This window comes from Peromyscus leucopus, chromosome 7, assembly GCF_004664715.2.
Source record: "Peromyscus leucopus breed LL Stock chromosome 7, UCI_PerLeu_2.1, whole genome shotgun sequence".
NCBI classification, from domain to species: domain Eukaryota; kingdom Metazoa; phylum Chordata; class Mammalia; order Rodentia; family Cricetidae; genus Peromyscus; species Peromyscus leucopus.
Window position 1 is genome coordinate 33,333,986 of NC_051069.1, and position 20,214 is coordinate 33,354,199.

The 20,214-nt window shown below is 40.6% G+C and overlaps 1 protein-coding gene across 1 annotated transcript in view; it reads left to right on the top strand.

Moving 5' to 3' along the window:
* The first annotated feature begins 44 nt into the window (after window positions 1-44).
* Window positions 45-20,214, top strand: part of LOC114691279 (olfactory receptor 8D4) — a 32,587-nt gene continuing 12,417 nt past the window's right edge. The window contains exon 1 of the mRNA XM_028866541.2: window positions 45-177. The gene's annotated coding sequence lies outside the window, so the exon portion shown is untranslated. The remainder of the gene's footprint in view (window positions 178-20,214) is intronic.

Genomic DNA, 20,214 nt, shown 5'->3' on the forward strand with positions numbered 1-20,214 from the left:
TGACCTTGGAACATAAGGTGTTGGAGCAACCAAGCTGTGGGAAGGTTCTTTGAGAGAGCTACATGTGGCAAACAAAGTCTGATATCATAGAAAGAGATGTCAGAAACGGACCTTAGAGGCATTTGACAGGTGTAACTGAAGGAGTTCCAGGTTGCAGTCAGATCTACGTGTGCTGGGGTTAGTTGGCACTGGGAGGAGTCTGTGAAGCAGACAATCCCCAGGTCTTTTGGATGAGTGCTCAGTTAATTGGCACCACAAAAGGGAATGCCCATTAGAAGTTTGGGGTGTGTTGTAGAAACTCAGGTCTTCAATGCGGTTTCTCAAAGAAGCCTATTTATTTAGGCTTCTAGGGAGACTAAAGCTCTGAATCTAAAAAAAAAAACCAAAAACAAAAACAAAAAAAAATCTTCTGGTATAGTGGGTTATTTCAGTCCCCTATCTTCCATAAGGTGCAAGAATCATTTCTTGTTAGAACTGCCTTTGTAACTTGACAGAGAAAACATTTTGTGGAGTCCTTGAGGAGAAAACTATGGTACGCACTAGGTTTGGATCCAAAGGGATGTTCAAAAACTCCTTAAATGCCTTTTCCTGGGAGCCAAGAAAACTGTCTCCAAATACTTTTCCTTCTGTTTTTTTCCCTTTATTGAAAATATTCTTTTCTCATACACTGTATCCTGATTATAGTTTCCCTGCCTCTTCTCCTCCCAGTTACTCCCCACCCCTCTTCCCTTAGAATCCACTCCCCTAATGTTTCCATTAGTAAAGAACAAGCAACCAAACATGACAAAATAAAATAGATGAAGCAAAAACTATCGTATCAAAGTTAGACATGGCAACATAAAATTAGGCAGTACATAAAGGGGTGTGTACATCTTTTCTTTTTCCCTTTTGTGAGGTGGAAAAAGGGTTGATATATAAAAGCAAAAAAAATTTTTTTAAATAAAAAAAGAAAATAGAATTTTTTCTTACATAATATGTCTCTGATTATGTTTTCTTTCCCTCTACTCTTCCTAGTTTCCCCTCACATCCCCTCCCACTGGATCTACTCCTTTTCTGTCTTTTATTAGAAAACACACAGGTTTCTAGGGGATAATTAAAATAGAATAAAATAAAAACTAACACACTGGAATAGGACACAATAAACAAACAGAAGGAAAAAAGGTGAAGAAAAGGCACAAGGAACAGATATAGACATAGAGACACACTTCTTCCCACATTCAGGAACCCCATAAAAACAGTAAACTGAAAGCCATACTATGTATGCAAAGGACCTGTAGTATAAAAAGAGAGAAAAACACATAAATAAAATAAAAATAAAAAATAAGATGAAAAAAAACCCCAAAATACAGAAAAGCCCTAACATGTCATGAGACGAGAAACTTCCAAAATAAAAATAAAAACAACAACAAAATAAGATAAAAAATAAACCAAAATACAGACAAGCCCTAGCATGTCATGAGACAAGGAACTTCCAATGATGCTGCTGAGTTTGTTTGCTGTGGGCCGTCTACTGCTGGCCAGGCAACCTACCCTTAAGAGCAGTTTGTTTTCCCAGGGAGATTCCTTTGGAGGAAACTACATTTTTATTTGCAAGTGGTTATCAATTGGAGATTGCTTCTGAGTTAAGGATGGGGGCTTGAGTTCACATCTCCTTTCAGGCTGTAGGACTCCATCTGTTGCAGGCTGCAGACCTGTTAAGGCCCTGGGCTTGCTGCCTCAGTTTCTGTGAGCTGATGTGTGCCTGGATCCTGTTTATTTAGATCACCTCGTTTCCTCGGTGTCCTCCATGCCCACTTCCTCTTCTGCAGGGTTCCCTGAGCCCTACGGGGAGGGTTAGAATGAAGACATCCCAATTAGGGCGGAGTGTTCCAAGGTCCCATTCTCTGTATAATATCTGGATATGGGTCTCCTTATTTTCTCCCATCTGCCAGAGGAGGAAGCTTCTCTGGTGGTGGCTGAACAAAGCATTGGGCTATGAGTCTAGCAGAAGGTTATCAGGAAGCCACTCACCACCGAATATATATATGTATATATTTCAGAACAGTAGTATTTGGTTTTATTCTAGGTTCCTGGACTATCTTGTCTCTGGTTCTTAGTCACCAAAGCAGTCTCTGGTATTGGTTTCATCTCATGGAGTAGGCCTTGAGTCATATCAGATATTGGTTGGCCACTATTTTTAGATGCTGAGTCATCTCTCTAGGCCCCTTTCCTGGACTCCTACTCTTATTTGTCCTATTGAAGGTACCCACTCTGACTGTGGTGAAATGAAATCTCTGCAGAGTTTGGATTTACACTTGCTTCATTGCTAAAGATGTTGCCCCCCATATATTTATTGGCCATTTATATTTTTTCATGTGAGTTTTTTTTCTCTCATTTCTATTTCCCATTTATTTTTTCCTTTTCTCATTTCTTCAGTGTGGTCCTCTATTTTATCCTTGGCTTTCACAAAGACATTATTTTCTAAGCTGTTGTACCAGAAGAAATGTAGGATAAAACTCGGGGGATAAAATAATTTTGACGACTGCTTTGAATTACTATGACATTTGATTAAAAGATATCCCTGAATTACTATGACATTTGATTAAAAGAGCTTCTACCCTGAGAATTAACTCTCATAGTGTCTGAAGGCATTATTCAAACTGACACTCTTGTGTCTAAAGAAATCAACAATTCTATTTCACTATAAAATCTGCGAACCTCAACAATGAGTAGCTTGGCAAGACACTCCTCAACGTGCAGTAGTGGTACTTCTACCCTGAGGACAGCCAACAACTATTTAAGTGGACTTCAAGACCACTCGGCAGAAGGGAGTTCATGGCTGGTACTATAAACCTAGCCAATTTCCTGTGTCTGGTGAGGTTAGGGACCCTAAAGACAACCTGCTACTGTCACTTTGCTAAACTGAGCACAACTTCTAACTGTATTCTAAATACGTGTTCTTACACTCAAAGACAGCGAGCTCTCACCTCTCATCAAAGAAACTGCTTTTCCTCCTCCTCCTCCTTTTTTTCTTTTTAACAGATGGAGACCATTACAACTGACCAAAATGCCAAGAACAACTGATTATGGAATGCTCAACCTGAGTTGATATATCCACAACACAACCACACCTAAGGCTCAGGGAACAGTATGGAAAATGTGAGGGGAAGTTCCTGAGAACTAGAGGACCAGTGTGTCTGCTGTGAGATGGTGTCTTCTATATATCACAGAAAAGCTGCACCCGTGACCTCTCAATAATATGATTACCCAAACAAGACCTTCACAATGAGTTGACAGCTCAATGCAGATGGGGAAAACCTTACAAAGTCCTCCCTCTAGATGGAGAGCTATAGGCGATTAATAGCTGCTGAGAGAGGGATACCTGATCTTTTCCAGGGGTGAACCCTCTGATAAGTTACCCAATCTTAAGATATCAGTTCTCAGCATACACATATGAGTAACACCAAATGGCCTCATATATATAGGCTGAATATATATTTGTATGTATGGATATATATATATATATATATATATATATATATATATATAGTGTGTACAGTAATTATAGAAGAAGAGGTCGTGAATTGAGAGGAGGGGGGCCATAGGAGAAATTGGAGGGGGAGAGAATGGTGAAAACTGATGTAAATACAGTACCCATGAAATTCTGAAACAGTAAACTCTAGTTGGTGAGTACCTGACAAAAAATTATCTTTACTGAAAAACACAGAACTCTAAATATTGAGTAGTATAAAGTAATGAAAATCACCACTAAAAAGAAAAATTATCAGAATAATAGGATATAAGATTTTTTTTTTTTTTTTTTTTTTAAAGAAAAAGCCAAGAGGTTAGAGCTCAGAGCTAAAATCTCACCCTTCCTCCTGCGGTGCTTCTAGCTTCCCGAAAGAGACCTATTTCTTGTGTGCCTATGTTTTCATAGTCTTTTGTTCTGCCTTTTCATTGGTTGTAAACCCAAACACGTGACTGCCTCATCACTGTCAGTATGTACAGCCCTCTAGGTCTTAAAGGCGTATGTCTCCAATGCTGGCTGTATCCCTGAACACACAGAGATCTATGGGATTAAAGGCATGCGCCACCACCGCCACGCTCTGTCTATGGCTCTAATAGCTCTGACCCCCGGGCAACTTTATTTATTTATTTATTTTTTATTTATTTTACAATACTATTCAGTTCTACATAATAGCCACAGATTCCCTTGTTCTCTCCCTTCCTGCCCCCCTCCCCTTCCCCCCAGCACACCCCATCCAAGGACTGAGGAATCTGGATGCAGACATCCATGGCTAGGCCCCTGGTGGAGCGCTGGGAGTCTAATTAGTGAGAAAGAGGAGGGTTTATATGAGCGAGAATTGTTGAAACCAAGGTTGGATAAAGCACAGGGACAAATAACCAAAAGAATGGAAACACATGAACTATGAACCAAAGGCTGAGGGGCCCCCAACTGGATCAGGCCCTCTGAATAGGTGAGACAGTCGATTGGCTTGATCTGTTTGGGAGGCATCTAGGCAGTGGTACCAGGTCCTGGGCTCATTGCATGAGTTAGCTGTTTGAAACCTGGGACTTATGCAGGGACGCTTGGCTCAATCTGGGAGGAGGGGACTGGACCTGCCTGGACTGAGTCTATCAGGTCAATCCCAGTCCTCGGGGGAGACCTTGATCTGGAAAAGGTGGGGATATAAGAAATTTTTAAAAAGCTATAAAAATACTGTCTTACTGAGGCAACCAATTTCCTTTTGCATATTATTTTCCCATTTCTGTTTATATGCATACATTTCAAATACAGGTGCAATAAAAATGTCCATATTACATGTAGTTGGTAGCATGAGCAGTTAGAAACAATCTTAATAGAACCACAGTCCATTGTATCAAGTCTGTGGTAATGTTTTCCTGTAATATACTGGTCATGTTCACATTCACATATTTTATGGCAATGTATCCTGAAATAAGATGGAGTATGAGGAATTAGATGGTTTTATTTTCTCACTGTTTTCTTCCCTAGAAGAAATGACTACTGTTAATAGCAGCATATTTATGTGTATCTCTTTATATACTTTATATAATTCTTCACATTTTTCTTGTGTGACCTTCGGAAATACAAAAACTTAATTAGAAAAATTCCATTTTATATCAATATTGCCAATAAAGAAACATTGGCTCAGAGAGGGGAGATAACTTGACCATAGAACACAAAAGTTAATAAAATGGATTTATTTATTTATCTTTGAGATAGGGTTTCTTTGTGTATCCCTGATTGTACTAGAATTCTCTCTGTAGACCAGACTGTCCTCGAACTCAGAGATCTGCCTGCCTCTGCCTCCTGAGTGCTGGGGTTAAATACATGAGTCATCACATTCAGCTTAGCAGAAATAAATCTTTTTTTTTTTTTTTTTTTTGGTTTTTTCGAGACAGGGTTTCTCTGTGTAGTTTTGCACCTTTCCTGGAGCTCACTTGGTAGCCCAGGCTGGCCTCGAACACACAGCGATCCTCCTGGCTCTGCCTCCCGAGTGCTGGGATTAAAGGCGTGCGCCACCACCGCCCGGCTAGCAGAAATAAATCTTAATCAGTTTTGAAAATGAAAATGTCTACACATGTAGTCTCTCTCGCTCTCCTTCCTCTACCTCCCTAGTCTCCTATGCTTTCCTTCTCTCTCCCTCCTTTTCTCTCAATGCTATGTGCTCTGTCCAGTTACTTAGATGTCAAGATTATTAAGGTCCACAAGATAAACATGCCATGAACAATGAATCTTCTCACTCTTGTGATCAAAACTCACCATGCTGGCTAGTTTTATGTCAACTTGACACAAGATAGTGTCGGCTGAGAGAAGAGAAACTCAACTGAGAAAATGTCTCGGTAAGACCTGGCTATAGGCAAGCCTGTAGGACATTTTCTTAATGAGTGATTGATTTTGGAGGGCCCAGCCTATTAGGGGTCATTCCACCCCTGGGCTGCTGGCCCTGGGCACAAGAAAGGTTGTGCAAGCCATGAGGAGCAAGCCCAAAAGCAATGTTCCTTCATGGTTTCTGCTTCATTCCTTGTCTCCAAGTTCCTGCTTTGGCTTAGCTCAATTATGGACTGTTACTTGGAAATGTAAGATGAAATAAACTTCTTTCTCCCCAAGTTGCTTTTTGTCATGGTATATTGTCAGCAATAGAAACCCCTACTAAGATACCAACGAAATGTTGGGAGCTAGTTTTTAAAATGGGAATCCATTTTTAAATATATCCCCACGTAAAAATGTTTTCTTCCATAGTTGTCTTAGAAAATAGAAATGATAACAGTGTGGCACTAATGATTGCAGGATTCACTTTGAAATAATTGGATTGCCCCATTGAGACAATTAAGGCTTTCCAAATAACACTAGCTCTAGAGACTGTAAGAAAAATGAAATGATTACTAAATTACTCTCTCTCTTCTTAGTAGGTTGTGTAGGTGCCTCTGTGATCCAAGTGGTAATTGTCATAATCATAAGGCCTAGTAAATTACAACGAACTTCTGAACTTTCACAACCCTGGGATCTTGTGGCAGTTTTTAATTGTATTGTTTCTGTGATTCCTGTCTAGATATTGTTTTCTTTCACCTTAAGTGAAAGGGTGATGTCTACCTTCATTGGCTCAATAAGAATGCACGTTGGCCTGGTGACGAGAGGCTCTATAGTAGCAGTCATCTTTTGATGATGTCTGGGTAGTCTGACTCCAGCTTAAAGAATAGGTATCCAAGGCTATTTACTCAAGGTCTCCTGTAGCTGGAAATCCTGACATCTGAAAAAAAAATGGCACCAAGATTCAACATGAATCCTGGAGACTTACATGAAGGACCTTCCTCTCCGCCTGTTGGGTCTAAGTGAAGAAAGTGTTAATGGGCAAACAGTATCCATACTGCACATGTTTATGGAGCATGTATACACCGGCAATCAGATGCATTTTATACTTCTTGGTCTCTATATTCTTTTCTCCCTTATTCAAGAATCTTCCTGAGATGTGAACGAAGTCCATTAGGATAGAATTTCCTTATGTGCAGAAGTAGGTGATAGACTTTGCTATGCTGTAATATTTCCTGATTCTGTAATTCAGTGAATACTTATGCTTTTGATTATGCTTATTCTTCCCAGTAAACTGGCTCCTGCATGCTATTGTACAACAAGTCATGAATAATTTTTATCTCACAAATCAACTACTTGCATAATGAAGGAACACATATGCATGCAATCATGATAGGCTGATAAGAAATTCTTTTTATTAACCATCATTTATAACATGTATAATTCATTGACTAATACTCTATAATAGATCTCTGTGTAGTATGCTGAAAGAACAAATGGAAATAGAATGGCTGATTACTTAGGACATTTGATTTTAAAGATTTTTTTGCCCATAACCACCTACCATCCTCATACCATAAACCTAATTGTTCATATCTGATATCATCTTTGTTAAGTACAGATATAGATTTTTCCCCTGCTGTAGGGCTATTTTCTACTTGAGTCCATGAACTAACAGGGTATCCGCATTTAATCTTTCTCCTTAGGAACTCTATTACTCTCAAGATAACTTGCTCCACATCCTTAAATGTCTAGATTGTTTGCCCCTGTTCTGAATCAGAGCTATTTTTTTTTTTAATTAAGAAATTTTTTAAATTCACCTTGCATACCAAAGATCCACCTCTTCCTTCCTCCTGCCCCTCCAGCCTCCCCTTCCAAACCCATCCCCCATTCCCTCTTTTTTTTTTTTTTTTTTTTTTGAGACAGGGTTTCTTTGCGTAGCTTTGGTGCCTGTTCTGGATCTCACTCTGTAGACCAGGCTGGCACTGAACTCACAGAGATCTGCCTGGCTCTGCCTCCCAAGTGCTGGGATTAAAGGCGTGTGCCACCACTGCCTGGCCCTCCATTCCTTCTTACAAGAAAGTAAGGCCTCCCATGGGGAGGTACATTTAGTAGAGGCAGGTCCACGGCTCTCCCTTTGCATCAAGGCTGTGCAAGGTGTCCCATCATAGGTAGTGGGCTCCAAAAGGCCTGCTCATGCACCAGGGATGGATTCTGATCCTATTGCCGGGGGCCCTTAAGCAGATCGTGTTATACAACTGTCTCACTATGCAGAGGGCCTAGTCCAGTCCCATGCAGGCTCCATAGCTGTTGATGCAAATTTCATGAGTTCCCATTAGTTTAGTTTGGTCATCTCTGCAGGTTTCCCCATCATGATCCTGATGCACTTGCTCATAGAATTCCTCTTCTCTCTCTTTGACTGGACTCTTGGAGCTCTGCCTAGTGTTTGGCTGTGGATTATCCTGCATATGCTTCCATCAGTTACTGGAGAAAGACTCTATGATGACAGGGTATTCACTGATCTGATTACTGGGGTAAGCCAGTTCAGTTCAGGCATCCATTCCACTATTTCTAGTAGTCTAAGCTGGAGTCATCCTTGGGGATTCCTGGGAACTTCCCTAGCACCTGGTTTCTCCCTGTCCCCATGATGTCTCCCTCTATCATGGTATCTCTTTCATTGCTTTCCCACTCCTGTCCTGTTCTAGCTCGACCATCCCATTCCCTTATGTTCTCATCCCCCATCTCTTACCCTCTATCTCCCACCCCTCATCCCCAGTTTACTCATGGAGATCTCATCTATTTTCTCTTCCCAGGGCAATCCATTCATCCCTCTTAGAGTCCTCCTTGTTAGCTAGCTTCTCTAGAGCTGTAGGTTACAGCCTGGTTTTCCTTTGCTTTACACATATCCAAGGAATGCTCAATCATACCACAAGGACACATGCTCACCTATATTCATAGCAGGATTATTCATAATATCCAAAACCTGGAAACAATCTAGTTGCTCCTCAACTGAAGAATGGATAAAGAAAGTGTGGTACATATACACAATGGAGTACTACTCAGCAGTAAAAAACAATGACATCATGAAATTTACAGGCAAATGGATGGAACTAGAAAATATCATCTTGAGTGAGGTAACCCAGACTTAGAAGGACAAACATGGTATGTACTCATTCATAAGTGGATACTAGATGGAGCTATTCTTGAGGAGTCCATGTGAGAACATTCCTGCTGGAACTGGAGCTTCATGCATCTTGATGAAGACTTAGACAATTACATCACAATTTTTGCACTTTATTTACTGGGATCACCAAACAACTGGCTTTTGGAGGTCACAGAGATGACACCAAGCTGAGCAGGAGAAGGAGGCTTTCATATTTGCCCAAACATTATATATGCTACTATGAATCTTATTTGATGCTCTTACAATAATTGACTTTCTCAACATGCTCTCAACTGTATTTTAAATATGTTAAATAAATCATCTGTTTGTTTATAAAAATATAATTGACTTCTTGAACTCTTTGACATAGGAAGAACTTTCTGAACAGGATACCAATAGCCCAGGCATTAACACCAACAATTAGTAAATGGGACCTCATGAAACTGAAAAGCTTCTGTACAGCAAAGGACACCATCATTAAGCAATGCAGCAGCCCACAGAATGGGAAAATTCTTTATAAATTATACATCTGGTAGAGGGTTAGTATCTAAAATATATAAAGAAGTAAAAATAGCAACAACAATAACAACAAGCCAAACCAAACCAACCAACCAACCAAACAAACCAAAAAACCCCAACAGAACAAAACTAAACCCTGAGTATTAAGAGAATAAATAACCCAATTAAAAATAGGGTATATAACTGAACAGAGAGTTCTCAAAAGATGAAACATAAATGACTGAAAATCACTTAAAAATGTTCAACACCCAAAGCTGTGAGGGAAATGCAAATTAAAACTACTTTGAGATTTCATTCTATCCCAGTCAGAATGACCAAGATCAAGAAAACAAATGATAGCTCATGCTGGTGACTTAAGGGGAGGGGATGACTTAGTCATTGCTGAGGGGAGTGCAAACTGGTACATCCCCCATTGAAAGCAGTGTGGAGGTTCCTCAATAAGCTGAAAACCAAGCTACTACAATATTCAGCTGTACCACTCAAGCATATAACCAGACTGCACATCTTACTACAAAGATTCTTGCTCATTTGTGCCCATTGCTGCTCTATTCTTAATAATCAGAAATTAGAAACAGTCTTGATGTCCATCAACTAATGAATGGCTAATGATAATGTGGAACATTTGCATGATATTCAGCTATTAAGAAAAATGAAACTTGAAGGGAAATGGATAGAGCTCGAAGCAATTACCCTGAGTATGGTAACCCAGACCCCAAATGACAAACACATCTTCTATGTGGATGTTAGCTTTTCAGCTTTAGACATATGTGGTTCAATACATATAACTGAAGATGTTAGGCAGTTAGTAAGGGACCAGGGGTGGGGGTATCTTCCAAGAAAGAGTAAATAGTATATAGTGGTATAAAGACACAATGGAGAAACTAGAATAGGAAGATTAAACAGAGAGTGGGATGAAAGTGCAAGGTAAAGAAGGGAATATAGCTGGGCAGTGGTGGTGCACACCTTTAATCCCAGCACTCAAGAGGCAGAGGCAGGCAGATCTTTGTGAGTTCAAGCCCAACCTGGGCTACAGAGTGAGTCCCAGGAAAGGTGCAAAGCTACACAGAGAAACCCTACCTTGAAAAACAAACAAAAACAAAAACAAAAGAGAGAGAAGTATATATATATATATATATATATATATATATATATATATATATATATAGAGAGAGAGAGAGAGAGAGAGAGAGAGAGAGAGAGAAGGGAATATGACAGAGTGACAGCTAACTTTAAAGGTCTTTGTGTGTGTGTGTGTGTGTGTGTAGTCTAAAGTTTTCTCCAGTCCCACCTGGTCCTGTGGTCCCACAGCTGCTTATAAAATAATTATTCAGAGACTTAATATTACTTACAAACCGTATGGCCTATGGCAGGCCTCTTGCTAGCTAGCTCTTATATCTTAATCTATGTTTTGACATGTATTCTGTGGCTTTACTGGTCTGCTGACATACTGCTCCTTGGGTGGCAGGCTGGTGTCTCTCTCAGCTCTACCTTTCTCTTTCCTGTCTCTCTCCTTGGATTTCCTGCCTACCTCTAAGCTGCCTTGCCATAGGCCAAAGCAGCTTATTTATTAACCAATGGGAATAACATATATTCACAGCATACAGAAAGACATCCCACAGCATATATATGTAATTTAAATAGAGTCACCATAATGGAGGAGACAATGCCCCAAACAGACATATTATGCTACCAAGTAAAACCTCCAGTGCCAGAAATAGGTTACAACTTATTGCATCATTGGTCAAAGAGAACCTGCAGCTGCCTCACTCACCCCCAAATCACAGACAATTGCTACGGCTATCAGTTACCCTCCACAACCCAATGATAGGCTCTTATTGTTGAAGACATCATTTATGTATGTCATTGAACATGGAGAAATCATGATGGTGTCCAATTAGAAGTTTGATCCTTAGTGACTAATGTTCATAGTGCTTAAGGTATTTTGTATGCTATTGCAAGAGAAAAATGCTATGGATATTGCTCTGTATGCTGTGAATGTGTTGCTCTGATTTGGTTGATAAATAAAACGCTGATTGGCCAGTAACCAGGCAGGAAGTATAGTGTAGGCAGGACAAGCAGAGAGGAGAATTCTAGGAACAGGAAGGCTGAGTCAGGAGTCACCAACCAGACACAGAGGAAGCAAGATGTAAAGATACCAGTAAGCCATGAGCCACATGGCAAGGTATAGATTTATAGAAATGGGTTAATTTAAAATGTGAGATCTAGATAGCAAGAAGCCTGAGCCATTAGGCCATACAGTTTTAATTAATGTAAGACTCTGTGTGTTTATGTGGGTCTGAGTGGCTGAGGGCTTGGGCAGGACTGGAGATAACTCCAGCTACAGAAAAATAACCATCAATATAACCCATCTACAAGCTTGTGACCTACAGCAGTGACCTACCTGCAATATAGTGGTACAAAGTATTAGGGAATGACAAATTACTTTTCTTTTACCTTGGACTTAAGGTCTATTCCATGAGATGGAACCTATACATGACACTGCTAAAGTGGCCAAGAACCTGATACTAGATAGGTTGTAGGCCTTAGGGGAAAACATACTACTATTATTCTGCTAAAGGAACATAACAATAAGATGACTCCTACAGACATATTCCTATACCCATAGATCAGTATATCACTCAACCCTCAAGAGAGAAACTTCTTGAAGCAGATGGGAGTTAATACAGTGATCCACAACTATGTGGAAAATGTGCAGAGAGTGAGACACTTTGGAGCACCCAGTCCCAAATGGAATGTCTTCATTAACTCCTTCCCTTCATGGCTGAGGGATCTACGTGGAAGAGGAGGTAGAAAGAGTGTAAGAGTGAGAGGTAGGGGACAATTCCAAGGAAACAGTGTCTTCCAGATACAACAGGACTGATTCATGAATGAACTCACAGAGATGCTGTGGGTATGCACAAGACCTGTACAGGTTCAAAAGAGTCCCCAGCAATGCAAAGGGGACATGAATGCAAAGTCCCACCCCTAACTGATAAGCTATTTGTAGTTGGTATCTGCTGGGAAAGGGAAAACCAGGTTCCTCCAATGGAGTGTCACTAGGTATATCAACCACACTTCAAGGAGGGAGTAGTTGGCCGATAGAAAGTGGACTTCAAGATTTTTGTGCACTTTTTGTTTTGGTATTTTTTTATCTTATGGTGTTTTATGTTGTTGTTTTGTTTCAATTTTCAATTTTTTAAAAGATAGATGGATAGATAGATAGATAGATAGATAGACAGATAGATAGGCCATGAAGTTGGGTGGGTAGGGAAGTGGGGAGAATCTGGGAGGAGCTGGGGGAAGGGAAGTTATGTGATTGTGATGGGTATTCCTGGTTGTCAACTTGACTACATCTGGAATTAACTAAAACCTGGTGACTCGGTGTACCTGTGAGGGATTTTTTTCTTAATTAAATCATTTGAAGTGGAGAGACCCACTTCTAATTCAGATTGTTGAGGTAGGAAGATCCACCTTTAATCTGGGCCACACCTTCTGCTGGCACATCTATATAAAGGACATGGAAGAAGGAAGCAGCTCTCTTCCCTTGCTTGCTCTTACTCTCGTTTGCAAGTCCATTCCTTCACTGGCATTAGAGCCTACTTCTTTGGGATTCTGGTGTGTACTGGAGACCAGCTGAGACATCCAGCCTTGTGAATTGAACAACTGCTAGGTACACGGATTTTCCATTGGTAGACAGCCATCTTTAGATTAGTTGGAGCTCAGCCTGTAAGCCATTTTAATAACTCCCCCCCCAAAAAAAACACACACACTATGTTCTCCTCTAGAGAACCCTGAAAAGGCAGTTTTCAAAATATATTGGCCCCACCTGGACCTGAATTGATGATGGACACAGATAGTGCCCCCCAGACTTTTGGATCTGTGGGGGCCACAGTCAACCAGGAGCCGCCAGCCCCACCAGGAGTCAGCCTGGTGCCTCTAGAGCTGGAAATCAGGTACCATCATATCAAGTGCTGCTCGAGGTCTCTAGGCATGGGAAAGAGAAAGGCAATAGCTCCACACCATCTCTATGGCTGGAGCGGGCGGTATTCAACCAAGTGCCACTTATGACCCAACCAAGAGCCCTGATGCTGGGTGATTGGGCATAATTGTAGTAAGAGAGTACAGGGTGGGGAGGTGGGAGAGAGAGAGAGAGAGAGAGAGAGAGAGAGAGAGAGAGAGAGAGAGAGAGAGAGAATGCTTTATGGGCTGGGGCAAGAGATGGATTTGAGAAGTAGACAGGCCCAGCTGCGGAGACAAGCAGAAGCAGATAGGCCCGAGGAGGCAGCCCACAGAGGTAGACAGGCCTGGCGGCGGAGACAGGCAGACACAGGTAGGCCTGTGGCAGCGGCCCCCGGAGGTAGATGGGCCCGGCAGCGGTGGCCAACAGGGACATTCAGGCCCTGCGGCAACCGGCAGAGACATACAGGCCCATCAGCGGCCCACAGAGGTAGACAGGCCATGCAGCGGAGACAAGCAGACACAGGTAGGTCCACAGTGGTGGCCCGCAGAGACATACAGGCCCGGCGGCAGCTGGCAGAGACATACAGGCCCGGCTGCAGCTGGCAGAGACATACAGGCCCGGTGGCAGACTGCAGAGGTAGACAGGCCCGGCGTCAGAGACAAGTAGACACAGGTAGGCCCGCGGAGGTGGCCTGCAGAGGTAGATGGGCCCGGCGGCCAACAGGGTCATACAGGCCCGGTGGCAGCCAGCAGAGACATACAGGCCTGGCAGCAGACCGCAGAGGCAGACAGACCCAGCGGCAGCTGACAGGGACATACAGGCCAAGCGGCAGATCGCAGAGGTAGACAGGCCCAGGGACAGAGACAAGCAGACGCAGCTTGGAACAGGGACACCTCTAACCCCAACACCTTGGGAAGAAGCTATCTCCGTGGGACAGAACCAGAACGAATCTGAACACTCCATCTGAGGACAACCCAGGGCCCAGCTGCTGATCCTGTGAAACCCAACAACTTGGAGGTGTTGGTGAGACTACCCCACTCAGCTGAAACCCATCTGGGAGAGGATTCAGATGCCTACAGTTTGAAGTCTGAAGAAACAAGATCAGCTGAGGAGTTGACAAATGAACAAAACGTGACCTGGGAACACAGAAGAAGGCGCTACCCAACCACCAAACCAGATCACCAGAATCATAAGTATATACTTCACCGACTGAAATCAGCTGCCCCTGAAGAAATAGCCCAATAGCACCAATTTAACCAAGAACCCCTACTAAACCAAGACTAAAAATTAGAACAAGAGAGGCACTCTCAGACACAGACACCACCTGCACCGCACAGAGGAAGGGATGAGTAGACGCCAGTGCAAAAATACAGGCAACAACATAAAGACCTATATGGCAACATCAGAACTTAGTGATTCTACACCTGCAAGACCTGAACATACCAAGACAGAAGAAACAGAAGAAATCAATCCTAAAAATGACTTTAAGAAGATGATAGAGGCCCTTAAAGAAGAAATAAAACATTCACTCAAAGAGGAAATAAAAACTTTCCTTAAAGAGGAAATGAAAAACTCCATTAAAGAGGAAATAAAAAACTCCCTTAAAGAAATGGAAGAAAAAAGAACAAAAAATGGGAAGAAATCAAATCAAGCCAAGAAAAAGCAATTAAACAGATGAAAGAAACATTCCAAGATCTGAAAAATGAATTTGAGACAATAAAGAAAACACATGCTGAGGGAATGCTGGAAATAGAAATCCTGACTAAATGAACAGGAACTACAGAAACAAGCATAACCAACCGATTGCAAGAGATGGAACAGAGAATCTCTGACACTGAAGACACGATAGAGAAAATAGATGTGTCAGTAAAAGAAAACATTAAGGACAAAAAAGTCGTAACACAAAACGTCCAGGAAATTTGGGACACCATGAAAAGACCAAACCTAAGAATAATAGGGATAGAAGAAGGAGAAGAATACCAACTCAAAGGCACAGAAAATATATTCAACAAAATCATAGAAGAAAACTTTCCTAACCTAAAGAAAGAAATACCTATGAAGATACAAGAAGCTTACAGAACACCGAATAGGCTGGATCCAAAAAAAAAGTCCCCTCGCCACATAATAATCAAAACACTAAACACACAGAACAAAGAAAAAATATTAAGAGCTGCAAAGGAAAAAGACCAAGTAACATATAAAGGCAAACCCATCAGGATAACACCAGACTACTCAATAGAGACTATGAAAGCTAGAAGATCATGGACAAATCTCATGCAGACACTAAGAGACCACGGATGCCAACCCAGACTATTATACCCAGCAAAACTCTCAATCACCATAGGCGGAGTAAACAAAATATTCCAGGATAAACCCAGATTTAATCAATACCTGTCCACAAACCCAGCTCTACAGAAAGCACTAGAAGGGAAAATCCAACCCAAAGAAGCTAAACACATCCATGAAAAATCAAGCAATAGATAATCCCACATCAACATACACCACAGAAGGACAACACAACACAACCACAAAAAATAACAGGAATTAACAATCACTGGTCATTAATATCCATCAATATCAATGGTCTCAACTCACCTATAAAAAGACACAGGCTAACAGAATGGATAAGAAAACAGGACCCATCCATCTGCTGCATACAAGAAACACACCTTAACTTCAAAGACAGACACTACCTCTGAGTAAAGGGCTGGGAAAAGTCTTTCCAAGCAAATGGACCTAAGAAACAAGCTGGTGTAGCTATCCTAATATCTAATAAAATAGACTTCAAACTAAAATCAATCAAAAGAGATCAGGATGGAAATTACATATTTATCATGGGAAAAATCCACCAAGATGAAGTCTCGATTCTAAACATTTATGCTCCAAATACAAAAGCACCCACATTCATAAAAGAAACACTACTAAAGTTTAAAACGCACATCAAACCCCACACATTAGTAGTGGGAGATTTTAACACACCACTCTCACCAAAAGATAGATCTACCAGACTGAAACTTAACAAAGAAATAAAGGACCTAACAGATGTTATGACTCAAATGGACCTAATAGATATCTACAGAATATTCCATCCTAACACAAAAGAATATACCTTCTTCTCAGCACCCAATGGAACCTTCTCAAAAATTGACCACATGCTTGGCCACAAAACAAATCTCAACAGATACAAAAAAATTGGAATAACCTCCTGTATCTTATCAGACCACCATGCCTTAAAGTTAGACCTCAACAACAACAAAAATTATAGAAAACCCACAAACTCATGGAAACTGAATAATGCCCACCTGAAACATCAATGAGTCAAGGAAGAAATAAAGAAAGAAATTAAAGATTTCCTAGAATTCAATGAAAATGAAAGTACAACATACCCAAACTTATGGGACACTATGAAAGCAGTGCTAAGAGGAAAATTCATAGCTCTAAATGCACACATGAAGAAGATGGAGCAATCCCATACCAATGAATTAACAGCACAACTGAAAGCTCTAGAACAAAAAGAAACAAACTCACCCAGGAGAAATAGACACCAGGAAATAATCAAATTGAGGGCTGAAATCAACGAAATAGAAAACAAGAGAACAATATAAAAAATCAATGAAACAAAGAGTTGGTTCTTTGAAAAAATCAACAAGATAGACAAACCCCTAGCCAAATTAACCAAAAGGCAAAGAGAGAGCACCCAAATTCACAAAATCATAAATGAAAATGGAGACATAACAACAGACAACGAGGAAATCCAGAGAATCATCAGATCATACTTCAAAAACCTGTACTCCACAAAAATGGAAAACCAGGAAGAAATGGACAATTTTCTGGATAAATACCACATACCAAAATTAAATCAAGACCAGATAAACCATTTAAATAGACCAATAACCCCTAAAGAAATAGAAACAGTCATCAAAAGTCTCCCAACCAAAAAAAGCCCAGGACCAGATGGTTTCAGTGCAAAATTCTACCAGACTTTCAAAGAAGAACTAATACCAATCCTCTTCAAAGTGTTCCACACAATAGAAACAGAAGGAACACTACCAAACTCTTTTTATGAGGCTACAATTACCCTGATACCCAAACCACACAAAGATGCAACAAAGAAAGAGAACTACAGACCAAACTCCCTCATGAACATTGATGCAAAAATACTCAACAAAATATTGGCAAACCGAATCCAAGAATACATCAAAACAATCATCCATCACGACCAAGTAGGATTCATCCCAGGGATGCAAGGATGGTTCAACATATGAAAATCAGTCAATGTAATACACCATATAAACAAACTGAAAGAAAAAAAACCACATGATCATCTCCTTAGATGCTGAAAAAGCCTTTGACAAAATCCAACACCCTTTCATGATAAAGGTCTTAGAAAGATCAGGAATACAAGGAACATTTCTAAACATAATAAAAGCAATTTATAGCAAGCCAACAGCAAACATCAAATTAAATGGAGAGAAACTCAAAGCGATACCACTAAATTCAGGAACAAGACAAGGCTGTCCACTCTCCCCATATTTATTCAATATAGTACTAGATGTTCTAGCTAGAGCAATAAGACAACAAAAGGAGATCAAAGGGATACAAATTGGCAAGGAAGAAGTCAAACTTTCACTATTTGCAGATGATATGATAGTATACATAAGTGACCCCAAAAACTCTACCAGGGAACTCCTACAGCTGATAAACTCCTTCGGTAAAGTGGCAGGAAACAAGATCAACTCAAAAAAATCAGTAGCCCTCCTATACACAAATGATAAAAGGGCTGAGAAAGAAGTCAGAGAAATATCACCCTTTACAATAGCCACAAATAATATAAAATACCTTGGGATAACACTAACTAAACAAGTGAAGGACCTTTTTGATAAGAACTTTAAATCTCTAAAGAAAGAAATTGAAGAAGATATCAGAAAATGGAAGGATCTCCCATGCTCATGGATAGGTAGGATTAACATAGTAAAAATGGCAATCTTACCAAAAGCAATCTACAGATTCAATGCAATCCCCATGAAAATCCCAACACAATTCTTCACAGACTTGGAAAGAAAAATACTCAACTTTATATGGAAAAACAAAAGACCCAGGATAGCTAAAAGAATCCTATACGATAAAGCAACCCTTGGAGGCATCACCATCCCTGACCTCAAACTCTACTATAGAGCTATAGTAATAAAAACAGCTTGGTACTGGTATAAAAACCGACATACGGACCAATGGAATCGAATTGAAGACCCTGACATTAATCCATGCACATATGAACACCTGGTTTTTGACAAAGGAGCCAAAATTATACAATGGAAAAAAGAAAGTATCTTCAACAAATCGTGCTGGCATAACTGGATGTCATGTCAATATGTAAAAGATTACAAATAGATCCATATTTGTCACCATGCACAAAACTCAAGTCCAAGTGGATCAAAGACCTAAACATAAATCCAGTTACACTAAACTTAATAGAAAAGAAAATAGGAAGCACTCTTGAACGCATTGGCACCGGAGATCATTTCCTAAATAAAACACCAACAGCACAGACCCTGAGCACAACCATTAATAAATGGGACCTCTCGAAACTGAGAAGCTTTTGCAGGGCAAAAGACACAGTCAATAAGACAAAAAGATAGCCAACAGAATGGGAAAAGATCTTCACCAACCCCACATCTGACAGAGGATTGATCTCCACAATATATAAAGAACTCAAGAAACTAGACATCAAAGTACTGAACAGTCCAATTAAAAAAATGGGCCAAAGAGCTAAACAGAGAATTCACAAAACAAGAACTACAAATGGCTGAAAGACATTTAAAGAAATGCTCAACATCCTTAATCATCAGAGAAATGCAAATCAAAACGACTCTGAGATACCACCTTACACCTGTTAGAACGGCTACGATCAAAAACACCAATGACAACCAATGTTGGAGAGGATGTGGAGCAAAGGGAACACTCCTCCACTGTTGGTGGGAATGTAAACTTGTACAACCACTGTGGAAATCAGTATGGTGGTTTCTCAGAAAATTAGGAATCGAACTACCTCAAGACCCAGCCATCCCACTCTTGGGCATATATACCCAAGGAACGCTGATTCATACCACAAAGATACATGCTCAGCTATGTTCATAGTAGCACTATTTGTAATAGCCAGAACCTGGAAATAACCTGGATGCCCATCAACAGAAGAATGGATGAAAAAAATGTGGTACATATACACAATGGAGTACTACTCAGCAGAGAAAAACAATGAAAGCATGAAATTTGCAGGCAAATGGATGGAATTAGAAAAAATCATCCTGAGTGAGGTAACCCAAACCCAGAAAGACAGTCATGGTATGTACTCACTCATAGGTGGATTCTAAAGAACAATCAGACCACAACCCATAGAACCATGGAGGCTATATATATATAGCATGGAGGTCCCTAGTTCGACTGTGGCTTATAATAAATTTCAGTTTTACTCAATTATTGAAAAAAATAGGCAAATGAATGGAGACACATGAACTATGAACCAAAGGCTGAGGGGCCCCCAGCTGGATCAGGCCCTCTGAATAGGTGAGACAGTTGATTGGCTTGATCAGTTTGGGAGGCAACTAGGCAGTGGGACCAAGTCCTGTGCTCATTGCATGAGTTGGCTGTTTGAAACCTGGAGCTTATGCAGGGACACTTGGCTCAGTCTGGGAGGAAGGGACTGGACCTGCCTGGACTGAGTCTACCAGGTTGATTTCAGTCCTCGGGGGAGGACTTGTCCTG